A 14,140-nucleotide genomic window follows, 5' to 3' on the forward strand; every position below is an offset into this window, starting at 1 on the left:
GAGCAGGTGGGAGAAGACTTGTGCAGTGACTGAGTAAGAGAGATAACCTTCAATTACCACATCACCCTCCCGACATTGTAATCATGTCCTTTAAACGGTTTATCGACTCGACTTTCCACACTGAGTGCCAAGACGCAGGGTTTCGGTGCTCATGAAGTGCACAGACACACAGAAAACTGAAGGTAGCGTGGCCGAGCGGTCTAAGGCGCTGGATTTAGGCTCCAGTCTCTTTGGAGGCGTGGGTTCGAATCCCACCGCTGCCAGAGATGGATTTTAACAGATCTTAATGACGCATCTCCCTCCTGCCCCTTCAATTTGCATGCACAGTGACTCTACCAATAGGTCCCTAATTTTAAAACTCTTTTACAGTCTCCTTCTAAGTAAACTCCTAAACCGTGGACTCCCAAGAAATCGGCTGATGGGCGCTGCTGTTGTTTTCCTTCATTCTGCTTAGATCACCTTCAAATGGAAGGTTTAACAAATAATTTGTTCTCCCCACGCGGTCACCCCGCTCTTCTGTCTGCAAAATAAAATCGAACCTCTGTTAAATAAAGATTTAAAGCAAATTATCTATCTTCCCAAATAAAGTTGGTAAATGTGTTCTTCACAGTTATTTTAAATATCAGGTTTAAAATAAACAAGTGACGTACTCGGCAGGATTCGAACCTGCGCAAGGAACCCCCAATGAATTTCAAGCTCATCACCTTAGCCACTCGGCCATAACTACGAGCTCTCATTAACCCATACCGAAACTTTATATCACAACAGAATTGTGCACAATGGCCGTGCACACCTATATATAACTCCATTTAGTTGTATCTCTAACTGTGTGCAAAGGGCACATTGCTATGTTTCTGTCTAAGCTTTGCTTTAGGTCTGAGGTCTTAAGAACCAAAGCAGGCTCCACGAATACTTGTCTGCACAAAAAAACAAGCATTTGCAATGCGAAAGGTCTCACATTTGGGAGAGTTAGAGCTATTGGCGTTGCAAATGACAATGTCTTTTACCTAGGTTTTGGTTTTCCTTGGGAAAATTGTATGTGTCCACGTTGTGTTTTGGGGCACTTCCTGTCGCGGGCGCTAGGCCTACCCACACAAGTGCGGTACCATTTTTATCGGGAGACTTGAGGAAACATAGAATAGCAAAACAAGTGTTACTGCCCCTTGTCTTTATCTACATTTTTTCCTTCCAAATATAAGACAGTGTGTAAAAAAGACGTCTACATGAGAAATGCCCTTTAATTCGCATGCTAGTGTGGGCACCCCAGAATTCAGAGATGTGCAAATAACCACTGCTCCTCAACACCTTATCTTGTGCCCATTTTGGAAATAGAAAGGTTTTCTTGATACCTATTTTTCACTCTTTATACTTCGGCAAATTAATTGCTGTATACCCGGTATAGAAAGAAAACCCACTGCAAGGTGCAGCTCATTTATTTTCTCTGGATACCTAGGGTTCTTGATGAACCTACAAGCCCAATATATCCCCGCAACCAGAAGAGTCCAGCAGACGTGACGGTATATTGCTTTCAAAATTCTGACATTGCAGAAAAAAGTTACAGAGTAAAACGTAGAGAAAAATGGCTGTTTTTTTCACCTCAATTTCAATTTTTTTTTTTAGTTCAGTTGTTATTTTCTGTAGGAAACCCTTGTAAGATCTACACAAGTTACCCATTGCTGAATTCAGAATGTTGTCTTCTTTTCACAAATGTTTAGGTTACTGGGATCCAGCATTGGTTTCACACCCATTTCTGTCACTGACTGGAAGGAGGCTAAAAGCACACAAAATCGTAAAAATGGGGTATGTCCCAGTAAAATGCCAAAATTGAGTTGAAAAATTGGGTTTTCTGATTCAAGTCTGCCTGTCCCTGAAAGCTGGGAAGCTGGTGATTTTAGCACTGCAAACCCTTTGTGGATGCCAATTTCAGGGACAAAAACCACAAGCCTTCTTCTCCAGCCCTTTTTTCCATTTATTTTTAAAAAAATACATTTTTACTGTATTTTGGCTAATTTCTTGGTCTCCTTCAGGGGAACCCACAAAGTCTGGGTACCTCTAGAATCCCTAGGATGTTGCAAAAAAAGGACACAAATTTGGCGTGGGTAGCTTATGTGGACAAAAATGTATGATGGCCTAAGCGCGTCCTGCCCCAAATAGCCAAAAAAATGCCTGGCACCTGAGGGGGAAAAGGCCTGGCAGCGAAGGGGTTAAAATGCACTATTTTATTCCAATTTCTTCACTTAGCTTCAGATGAACTATTGTTCCCTCCCACCCCCTCCTTTCAAAGTGCACCAGCCACCACTGCCTGGGGTGGGACAGATTGTTTTGGATTGCAGTATGGCAGATTGTTTTGGATTGCAGTGTGGTAGTTTGTTTTGGATTGGAGTGCAGAAGATTGCAGTGGGGTAGATTGTTTTGAATTGGAGTAGGGGAGATTGTTTTGAAGTGGAGTCGGGCAGATTGGAGTGGGTCAGATTGTTTTGGATCGGAGTAGGACAGATTGTTTTGGAGTGGTGCAGATTGTTTTTTATTAGAGGGGGGCAAATTGGAGTGAGACAGATTTGATAGGGGTGGCTGGAGAGGGTTGGAGTGGGATGAGTTAGAGTGGATTGGATTCGGGTGAGTGATTTGGACTGGAGTGAGGTGGATTAGTGTGGGTGAAGAGGTCTGGATGGGGGTGGATTGTAGTGGGGCAGACTGGAGTGGGGTGGATTGAAGTGTACCGCAGGATTAAGTGTCAAAGCATAATTTCAGAATTTACACATAATAAAGAAACACTGTTGTTTTGCAATATTTTAAACAAGCTAATCGTCATCTTTTGAGAAGAGCGCCCACGAACAAAAACAAAAGAAAACATGCGTGGAACGTGGGAAAAGACGATTTGGCAAAATAAAAGAAAGTTAGATTTAAATTGAAAACTTAACAGTTTTGGTTGACCTGCTGGTCATGTTTTTGCCAGTCACAAGCCTTTTGTTTGCAGGGCACTAGAAGGTAAAAGGAAAAAATAGTACCTTGATCAGGTGGGGAGCAGCGGTCAGGCACTGATTAAGCTGAATCAATCAACGCTTGGTCGCTGCTCTACAGAGAGGAACGGAAATGATGCAAGACATGCCTTGATGAATTAAGAAACTGTAAAGAAGAGTGCCACATAATTAAAAAATGGTGAGAGACATGCGGGCTCCAAGCCCTTTACTGAATACTACAGAGTCTATCAAGCGAGACCCTAAAAAGGTCAGTTAGTTAAAATAAACAAACATTGTTACTTCTAAATATCAATATTCCAAGGACGCCTACATGCTCGTCAAGCAAAAAGTTCCTAGTGCATGGAGGGCCTTATGGTAGTTCTGAAGAGAGGCAAAGGACTTGGTCAGAGGGTGGCCTTGTTGGTGTGGTAGGGAGGCAATACCTCAAACGTTATTACTGGGGTAGGGGAGCTTGCAATTCGGAGTAATGAAAATTATCACAAAGCAATCAAGTAATTCCACATCAAAATAACAAGCGTGCGGGCTGACAACCATGCTCTCAGCATCAACGAGCGCAGAGTGAAGTGAATTTTACCATCCTCTGTGCATTTTTATTGCGAGGCTCATTTACATTTGACTTGGCGCGCAGAACGAGTGAGAACCCGGTCAATAGAAACAAAAATCATCTATTTAAAAAGTTTAGTTTCACGTGGGCCTGTTGTGCTTACTTCTTTCAGAATAGCTTTTGAACCTCTGTCCTGTGTGTGTCTGTGACTGTCACGTGAAAGGCAGTCAGAGCATCCAGGTGGGCCCCATGTCACCTGGGGCACCGCCCACCAGTGCTGGAGTTTTAAACAGCACCCGGTTGCATTTTGGGACTTGTGCCTTTTCAATGTGAGCTCATAGACGGAAGTGTGGAATTCTGTTGGCTAAAAAATATTAACAGCGGAATGTGAATAGGCCACACAAGACATGACGTCACTGGAAAGCTAAACAGTATGTTGGGGAGACTGGGTGCGGCAATAGGGCTGATGTCATGAATACGTGCAACTCCTCGGTTATTTTTGAATGAACTGCTCATTCATTAGATCCCACCCTAAGAAAGGAGCCCACCAGTATGAACACTTGTTTCATTAGAAAATGATGGAGTCACATTGCCTATGTAGAGCAGGTGCTTATACCTTGGTTGGAAGTCATTGCTCGGAGAGTGTTGTCTTTTAAGGTGATTGCACTAGGTCCGAGCAGGTGGGAGAAGACTTGTGCAGTGACTGAGTAAGAGAGATAACCTTCAATTACCACATCACCCTCCCGACATTGTAATCATGTCCTTTAAACGGTTTATCGACTCGACTTTCCACACTGAGTGCCAAGACGCAGGGTTTCGGTGCTCATGAAGTGCACAGACACACAGAAAACTGAAGGTAGCGTGGCCGAGCGGTCTAAGGCGCTGGATTTAGGCTCCAGTCTCTTTGGAGGCGTGGGTTCGAATCCCATCGCTGCCAGAGATGGATTTTAACAGATCTTAATGACGCATCTCCCTCCTGCCCCTTCAATTTGCATGCACAGTGACTCTACCAATAGGTCCCTAATTTTAAAACTCTTTTACAGTCTCCTTCTAAGTAAACTCCTAAACCGTGGACTCCCAAGAAATCGGCTGATGGGCGCTGCTGTGGTTTTCCTTCATTCTGCTTAGATCACCTTCAAATGGAAGGTTTAACAAATAATTTGTTCTCCCCACGCGGTCACCCCGCTCTTCTCTCTGCAAAATAAAATCGAACCTCTGTTAAATAAAGATTTAAAGCAAATTATCTATCTTCCCAAATAAAGTTGGTAAATGTGTTCTTCACAGTTATTTTAAATATCAGGTTTAAAATAAACAAGTGACGTACTCGGCAGGATTCGAACCTGCGCAATGAACCCCCAATGAATTTCAAGCTCATCACCTTAGCCACTCGGCCATAACTACGAGCTCTCATGAACCCATACCGAAACTTTATATCACAACAGAATTGTGCACAATGGCCGTGCACACCTATATATAACTCCATTTAGTTGTATCTCTAACTGTGTGCAAAGGGCACATTGCTATGTTTCTGTCTAAGCTTTGCTTTAGGTCTGAGGTCTTAAGAACCAAAGCAGGCTCCACGAATACTTGTCTGCACAAAAAAACAAGCATTTGCAATGCGAAAGGTCTCACACTTGGGAGAGTTAGAGCTATTGGCGTTGCAAATGACAATGTCTTTTACCTAGGTTTTGGTTTTCCTTGGGAAAATTGTATGTGTCCACGTTATGTTTTGGGGCACTTCCTGTCGCGGGCGCTAGGCCTACCCACACAAGTGCGGTACCATTTTTATCGGGAGACTTGAGGAAACATAGAATAGCAAAACAAGTGTTACTGCCCCTTGTCTTTATCTACATTTTTTCCTTCCAAATATAAGACAGTGTGTAAAAAAGACGTCTATATGAGAAATGCCCTTTAATTCGCATGCTAGTGTGGGCACCCCAGAATTCAGAGATGTGCAAATAACCACTGCTCCTCAACACCTTATCTTGTGCCCATTTTGGAAATAGAAAGGTTTTCTTGATACCTATTTTTCACTCTTTATACTTCGGCAAATTAATTGCTGTATACCCGGTATAGAAAGAAAACCCACTGCAAGGTGCAGCTCATTTATTTTCTCTGGATACCTAGGGTTCTTGATGAACCTACAAGCCCAATATATCCCCGCAACCAGAAGAGTCCAGCAGACGTAACGGTATATTGCTTTCAAAATTCTGACATTGCAGAAAAAAGTTACAGAGTAAAACGTAGAGAAAAATGGCTGTTTTTTTCACCTCAATTTCAATATTTGTTTTTAGTTCAGTTGTTATTTTCTGTAGGAAACCCTTGTAAGATCTACACAAGTTACCCATTGCTGAATTCAGAATGTTGTCTTCTTTTCACAAATGTTTAGGTTACTGGGTTCCAGCATTGGTTTCACACCCATTTCTGTCACTGACTGGAAGGAGGCTAAAAGCACACAAAATCGTAAAAATGGGGTATGTCCCAGTAAAATGCCAAAATTGAGTTGAAAAATTGGGTTTTCTGATTCAAGTCTGCCTGTCCCTGAAAGCTGGGAAGCTGGTGATTTTAGCACTGCAAACCCTTTGTGGATGCCAATTTCAGGGACAAAAACCACAAGCCTTCTTCTCCAGCCCTTTTTTCCATTTATTTTTTTAAAAATACATTTCTACTGTATTTTGGCTAATTTCTTGGTCTCCTTCAGGGGAACCCACAAAGTCTGGGTACCTCTAGAATCCCTAGGATGTTGCTAAAAAAGGACACAAATTTGGCGTGGGTAGCTTATGTGGACAAAAATGTATGATGGCCTAAGCGCGTCCTGCCCCAAATAGCCAAAAAAATGCCTGGCACCTGAGGGGGAAAAGGCCTGGCAGCGAAGGGGTTAAAATGCACTATTTTATTCCAATTTCTTCACTTAGCTTCAGATGAACTATTGTTCCCTCCCACCCCCTCCTTTCAAAGTGCACCAGCCACCACTGCCTGGGGTGGGACAGATTGTTTTCGATTGCAGTATGGCAGATTGTTTTGGATTGCAGTGTGGTAGTTTGTTTTGGATTGGAGTGCAGAAGATTGCAGTGGGGTAGATTGTTTTGAATTGGAGTAGGGGAGATTGTTTTGAAGTGGAGTCGGGCAGATTGGAGTGGGTCAGATTGTTTTGGATCGGAGTAGGACAGATTGTTTTGGATCGGAGTAGGACAGATTGTTTTGGAGTGGTGCAGATTGTTTTTTATTAGAGGGGGGCAAATTGGAGTGAGACAGATTTGATAGGGGTGGCTGGAGAGGGTTGGAGTGGGATGAGTTAGAGTGGATTGGATTCGGGTGAGTGATTTGGACTGGAGTGAGGTGGATTAGTGTGGGTGAAGTGGTCTGGATGGGGGTGGATTGTAGTGGGGCAGATTGGAGTGGGGTGGATTGAAGTGTACCGCAGGATTATGTGTCAAAGCATAATTTCAGAATTTACACATAATAAAGAAACACTGTTGTTTTGCAATATCTTAAACAAGCTAATCGTCATCTTTTGAGAAGAGCGCCCACGAACAAAAACAAAAGAAAACATGCGTGGAACGTGGGAAAAGACGATTTGGCAAAATAAAAGAAAGTTAGATTTAAATTTAAAACTTAACAGTTTTGGTTGACCTGCTGGTCATGTTTTTGCCAGTCACAAGCCTTCTGTTTGCAGGGCACTAGAAGGTAAAAGGAAAAAATAGTACCTTGATCAGGTGGGGAGCAGCGGTCAGGCACTGATTAAGCTGAATCAATCAACGCTTGGTCGCTGCTCTACAGAGAGGAACGGAAATGATGCAAGACATGCCTTGATGAATTAAGAAACTGTAAAGAAGAGTGCCACATAAATAAAAAAAATGGTGAGAGACATGCGGGCTCCAAGCACTTTACTGAATACTACAGAGTCTATCAAGCGAGACCCTAAAAAGGTCAGTTAGTTAAAATAAACAAACATTGTTACTTCTAAATATCAATATTCCAAGGACGCCTACATGGTCGTCAAGCAAAAAGTTCCTAGTGCATGGAGGGCCTTATGGTAGTTCTGAAGAGAGGCAAAGGACTTGGTCAGAGGGTGGCCTTGTTGGTGTGGTAGGGAGGCAATACCTCAAACGTTATTACTGGGGTAGGGGAGCTTGCAATTCGGAGTAATGAAAATTATCACAAAGCAATCAAGTAATTCCACATCAAAATAACAAGCGTGCGGGCTGACAACCATGCTCTCAGCATCAACGAGCGCAGAGTGAAGTGAATTTTACCATCCTCTGTGCATTTTTATTGCGAGGCTCATTTACATTTGACTTGGCGCGCAGAACGAGTGAGAACCCGGTCAATAGAAACAAAAATCATCTATTTAAAAAGTTTAGTTTCAAGTGGGCCTGTTGTGCTTACTTCTTTCAGAATAGCTTTTGAACCTCTGTCCTGTGTGTGTCTGTGACTGTCACGTGAAAGGCAGTCAGAGCATCCAGGTGGGCCCCATGTCACCTGGGGCACCGCCCACCAGTGCTGGAGTTTTAAACAGCACCCGGTTGCATTTTGGGACTTGTGCCTTTTCAATGTGAGCTCAAAGACGGAAGTGTGGAATTCTGTTGGCTAAAAAATATTAACAGCGGAATGTGAATAGGCCACACAAGACATGACGTCACTGGAAAGCTAAACAGTATGTTGGGGAGACTGGGTGCGGCAATAGGGCTGATGTCATGAATACGTGCAACTCCTCGGTTATTTTTGAATGAACTGCTCATTCATTAGATCCCACCCTAAGAAAGGAGCCCACCAGTATGAACACTTGTTTCATTAGAAAATGATGGAGTCACATTGCCTATGTAGAGCAGGTGCTTATACCTTGGTTGGAAGTCATTTCTCGGAGAGTGTTGTCTTTTAAGGTGATTGCACTAGGTCCGAGCAGGTGGGAGAAGACTTGTGCAGTGACTGAGTAAGAGAGATAACCTTCAATTACCACATCACCCTCCCGACATTGTAATCATGTCCTTTAAACGGTTTATCGACTCGACTTTCCACACTGAGTGCCAAGACGCAGGGTTTCGGTGCTCATGAAGTGCACAGACACACAGAAAACTGAAGGTAGCGTGGCCGAGCGGTCTAAGGCGCTGGATTTAGGCTCCAGTCTCTTTGGAGGCGTGGGTTCGAATCCCATCGCTGCCAGAGATGGATTTTAACAGATCTTAATGACGCATCTCCCTCCTGCCCCTTCAATTTGCATGCACAGTGACTCTACCAATAGGTCCCTAATTTTAAAACTCTTTTACAGTCTCCTTCTAAGTAAACTCCTAAACCGTGGACTCCCAAGAAATCGGCTGATGGGCGCTGCTGTTGTTTTCCTTCATTCTGCTTAGATCACCTTCAAATGGAAGGTTTAACAAATAATTTGTTCTCCCCACGCGGTCACCCCGCTCTTCTGTCTGCAAAATAAAATCGAACCTCTGTTAAATAAAGATTTAAAGCAAATTATCTATCTTCCCAAATAAAGTTGGTAAATGTGTTCTTCACAGTTATTTTAAATATCAGGTTTAAAATAAACAAGTGACGTACTCGGCAGGATTCGAACCTGCGCAATGAACCCCCAATGAATTTCAAGCTCATCACCTTAGCCACTCGGCCATAACTACGAGCTCTCATTAACCCATACCGAAACTTTATATCACAACAGAATTGTGCACAATGGCCGTGCACACCTATATATAACTCCATTTAGTTGTATCTCTAACTGTGTGCAAAGGGCACATTGCTATGTTTCTGTCTAAGCTTTGCTTTAGGTCTGAGGTCTTAAGAACCAAAGCAGGCTCCACGAATACTTGTCTGCACAAAAAAACAAGCATTTGCAATGCGAAAGGTCTCACACTTGGGAGAGTTAGAGCTATTGGCGTTGCAAATGACAATGTCTTTTACCTAGGTTTTGGTTTTCCTTGGGAAAATTGTATGTGTCCACGTTATGTTTTGGGGCACTTCCTGTCGCGGGCGCTAGGCCTACCCACACAAGTGCGGTACCATTTTTATCGGGAGACTTGAGGAAACATAGAATAGCAAAACAAGTGTTACTGCCCCTTGTCTTTATCTACATTTTTTCCTTCCAAATATAAGACAGTGTGTAAAAAAGACGTCTATATGAGAAATGCCCTTTAATTCGCATGCTAGTGTGGGCACCCCAGAATTCAGAGATGTGCAAATAACCACTGCTCCTCAACACCTTATCTTGTGCCCATTTTGGAAATAGAAAGGTTTTCTTGATACCTATTTTTCACTCTTTATACTTCGGCAAATTAATTGCTGTATACCCGGTATAGAAAGAAAACCCACTGCAAGGTGCAGCTCATTTATTTTCTCTGGATACCTAGGGTTCTTGATGAACCTACAAGCCCAATATATCCCCGCAACCAGAAGAGTCCAGCAGACGTAACGGTATATTGCTTTCAAAATTCTGACATTGCAGAAAAAAGTTACAGAGTAAAACGTAGAGAAAAATGGCTGTTTTTTTCACCTCAATTTCAATATTTGTTTTTAGTTCAGTTGTTATTTTCTGTAGGAAACCCTTGTAAGATCTACACAAGTTACCCATTGCTGAATTCAGAATGTTGTCTTCTTTTCACAAATGTTTAGGTTACTGGGTTCCAGCATTGGTTTCACACCCATTTCTGTCACTGACTGGAAGGAGGCTAAAAGCACACAAAATCGTAAAAATGGGGTATGTCCCAGTAAAATGCCAAAATTGAGTTGAAAAATTGGGTTTTCTGATTCAAGTCTGCCTGTCCCTGAAAGCTGGGAAGCTGGTGATTTTAGCACTGCAAACCCTTTGTGGATGCCAATTTCAGGGACAAAAACCACAAGCCTTCTTCTCCAGCCCTTTTTTCCATTTATTTTTTTAAAAATACATTTCTACTGTATTTTGGCTAATTTCTTGGTCTCCTTCAGGGGAACCCACAAAGTCTGGGTACCTCTAGAATCCCTAGGATGTTGCTAAAAAAGGACACAAATTTGGCGTGGGTAGCTTATGTGGACAAAAATGTATGATGGCCTAAGCGCGTCCTGCCCCAAATAGCCAAAAAAATGCCTGGCACCTGAGGGGGAAAAGGCCTGGCAGCGAAGGGGTTAAAATGCACTATTTTATTCCAATTTCTTCACTTAGCTTCAGATGAACTATTGTTCCCTCCCACCCCCTCCTTTCAAAGTGCACCAGCCACCACTGCCTGGGGTGGGACAGATTGTTTTCGATTGCAGTATGGCAGATTGTTTTGGATTGCAGTGTGGTAGTTTGTTTTGGATTGGAGTGCAGAAGATTGCAGTGGGGTAGATTGTTTTGAATTGGAGTAGGGGAGATTGTTTTGAAGTGGAGTCGGGCAGATTGGAGTGGGTCAGATTGTTTTGGATCGGAGTAGGACAGATTGTTTTGGATCGGAGTAGGACAGATTGTTTTGGAGTGGTGCAGATTGTTTTTTATTAGAGGGGGGCAAATTGGAGTGAGACAGATTTGATAGGGGTGGCTGGAGAGGGTTGGAGTGGGATGAGTTAGAGTGGATTGGATTCGGGTGAGTGATTTGGACTGGAGTGAGGTGGATTAGTGTGGGTGAAGTGGTCTGGATGGGGGTGGATTGTAGTGGGGCAGATTGGAGTGGGGTGGATTGAAGTGTACCGCAGGATTATGTGTCAAAGCATAATTTCAGAATTTACACATAATAAAGAAACACTGTTGTTTTGCAATATCTTAAACAAGCTAATCGTCATCTTTTGAGAAGAGCGCCCACGAACAAAAACAAAAGAAAACATGCGTGGAACGTGGGAAAAGACGATTTGGCAAAATAAAAGAAAGTTAGATTTAAATTTAAAACTTAACAGTTTTGGTTGACCTGCTGGTCATGTTTTTGCCAGTCACAAGCCTTCTGTTTGCAGGGCACTAGAAGGTAAAAGGAAAAAATAGTACCTTGATCAGGTGGGGAGCAGCGGTCAGGCACTGATTAAGCTGAATCAATCAACGCTTGGTCGCTGCTCTACAGAGAGGAACGGAAATGATGCAAGACATGCCTTGATGAATTAAGAAACTGTAAAGAAGAGTGCCACATAAATAAAAAAAATGGTGAGAGACATGCGGGCTCCAAGCACTTTACTGAATACTACAGAGTCTATCAAGCGAGACCCTAAAAAGGTCAGTTAGTTAAAATAAACAAACATTGTTACTTCTAAATATCAATATTCCAAGGACGCCTACATGGTCGTCAAGCAAAAAGTTCCTAGTGCATGGAGGGCCTTATGGTAGTTCTGAAGAGAGGCAAAGGACTTGGTCAGAGGGTGGCCTTGTTGGTGTGGTAGGGAAGCAATACCTCAAACGTTATTACTGGGGTAGGGGAGCTTCCAATTCGGAGTAATGAAAATTATCACAAAGCAATCAAGTAATTCCACATCAAAATAACAAGCGTGCGGGCTGACAACCATGCTCTCAGCATCAACGAGCGCAGAGTGAAGTGAATTTTACCATCCTCTGTGCATTTTTATTGCGAGGCTCATTTACATTTGACTTGGCGCGCAGAAGGAGTGAGAAACCGGTCAATAGAAAGAAAAATCATCTATTTAAAAAGTTTAGTTTCACGTGGGCCTGTTGTGCTTACTTCTTTCAGAATAGCTTTTGAACCTCTGTCCTGTGTGTGTCTGTGACTGTCACGTGAAAGGCAGTCAGAGCATCCAGGTGGACCCCATGTCACCTGGGGCACCGCCCACCAGTGCTGGAGTTTTAAACAGCACCCGGTTGCATTTTGGGACTTGTGCCTTTTCAATGTGAGCTCAAAGACCGGGAAGTGTGGAATTCTGTTGGCTAAAAAATATTAACAGCGGAATGTGAATAGGCCACACAAGACATGACGTCACTGGAAAGCTAAACAGTATGTTGGGGAGACTGGGTGCGGCAATAGGGCTGATGTCATGAATACGTGCAACTCCTCGGTTATTTTTGAATGAACTGCTCATTCATTAGATCCCACCCAAAGAAATGAGCCCACCAGTATGAACACTTGTTTCATTAGAAAATGATGGAGTCACATTGCCTATGTAGAGCAGGTGCTTATACCTTGGTTGGAAGTCATTGCTCGGAGAGTGTTGTCTTTTAAGGTGATTGCACTAGGTCCGAGCAGGTGGGAGAAGACTTGTGCAGTGACTGAGTAAGAGAGATAACCTTCAATTACCACATCACCCTCCCGACATTGTAATCATGTCCTTTAAACGGTTTATCGACTCGACTTTCCACACTGAGTGCCAAGACGCAGGGTTTCGGTGCTCATGAAGTGCACAGACACACAGAAAACTGAAGGTAGCGTGGCCGAGCGGTCTAAGGCGCTGGATTTAGGCTCCAGTCTCTTTGGAGGCGTGGGTTCGAATCCCATCGCTGCCAGAGATGGATTTTAACAGATCTTAATGACGCATCTCCCTCCTGCCCCTTCAATTTGCATGCACAGTGACTCTACCAATAGGTCCCTAATTTTAAAACTCTTTTACAGTCTCCTTCTAAGTAAACTCCTAAACCGTGGACTCCCAAGAAATCGGCTGATGGGCGCTGCTGTTGTTTTCCTTCATTCTGCTTAGATCACCTTCAAATGGAAGGTTTAACAAATAATTTGTTCTCCCCACGCGGTCACCCCGCTCTTCTCTCTGCAAAATAAAATCGAACCTCTGTTAAATAAAGATTTAAAGCAAATTATCTATCTTCCCAAATAAAGTTGGTAAATGTGTTCTTCACAGTTATTTTAAATATCAGGTTTAAAATAAACAAGTGACGTACTCGGCAGGATTCGAACCTGCGCAAGGAACCCCCAATGAAATTCAAGCTCATCACCTTAGCCACTCGGCCATAACTACGAGCTCTCATTAACCCATACCGAAACTTTATATCACAACAGAATTGTGCACAATGGCCGTGCACACCTATATATAACTCCATTTAGTTGTATCTCTAACTGTGTGCAAAGGGCACATTGCTATGTTTCTGTCTAAGCTTTGCTTTAGGTCTGAGGTCTTAAGAACCAAAGCAGGCTCCACGAATACTTGTCTGCACAAAAAAACAAGCATTTGCAATGCGAAAGGTCTCACATTTGGGAGAGTTAGAGCTATTGGCGTTGCAAATGACAATGTCTTTTACCTAGGTTTTGGTTTTCCTTGGGAAAATTGTATGTGTCCACGTTGTGTTTTGGGGCACTTCCTGTCGCGGGCGCTAGGCCTACCCACACAAGTGCGGTACCATTTTTATCGGGAGACTTGAGGAAACATAGAATAGCAAAACAAGTGTTACTGCCCCTTGTCTTTATCTACATTTTTTCCTTCCAAATATAAGACAGTGTGTAAAAAAGACGTCTACATGAGAAATGCCCTTTAATTCGCATGCTAGTGTGGGCACCCCAGAATTCAGAGATGTGCAAATAACCACTGCTCCTCAACACCTTATCTTGTGCCCATTTTGGAAATAGAAAGGTTTTCTTGATACCTATTTTTCACTCTTTATACTTCGGCAAATTAATTGCTGTATACCCGGTATAGAAAGAAAACCCACTGCAAGGTGCAGCTCATTTATTTTCTCTGGATACCTAGGGTTCTTGATGAACCTACAAGCCCAATATATCCC

The 14,140-nt window shown here is 43.0% G+C and overlaps 4 non-coding genes across 4 annotated transcripts; all 4 read left to right on the top strand.

Annotated features, from left to right (window-relative positions):
* The first annotated feature begins 181 nt into the window (after positions 1-181).
* On the top strand, positions 182-263 carry TRNAL-UAG (transfer RNA leucine (anticodon UAG)). Its single transcript has one exon. It is a non-coding gene; the product is annotated as a tRNA-Leu (tRNA).
* Positions 264-4,380: 4,117 nt separating this feature from the next.
* On the top strand, positions 4,381-4,462 carry TRNAL-UAG (transfer RNA leucine (anticodon UAG)). Its single transcript has one exon. It is a non-coding gene; the product is annotated as a tRNA-Leu (tRNA).
* A 4,144-nt stretch (positions 4,463-8,606) lies between these two features.
* TRNAL-UAG (transfer RNA leucine (anticodon UAG)) lies at positions 8,607-8,688 on the top strand. The gene has a single exon. It is a non-coding gene; the product is annotated as a tRNA-Leu (tRNA).
* Positions 8,689-12,834: 4,146 nt separating this feature from the next.
* Positions 12,835-12,916, top strand: TRNAL-UAG (transfer RNA leucine (anticodon UAG)). The gene has a single exon. It is a non-coding gene; the product is annotated as a tRNA-Leu (tRNA).
* The last annotated feature ends 1,224 nt before the right edge of the window (positions 12,917-14,140 follow it).

This window comes from Pleurodeles waltl, chromosome 12 (genome assembly GCF_031143425.1).
Source record: "Pleurodeles waltl isolate 20211129_DDA chromosome 12, aPleWal1.hap1.20221129, whole genome shotgun sequence".
In the NCBI taxonomy this organism is placed as follows: Eukaryota; Metazoa; Chordata; class Amphibia; order Caudata; family Salamandridae; genus Pleurodeles; species Pleurodeles waltl.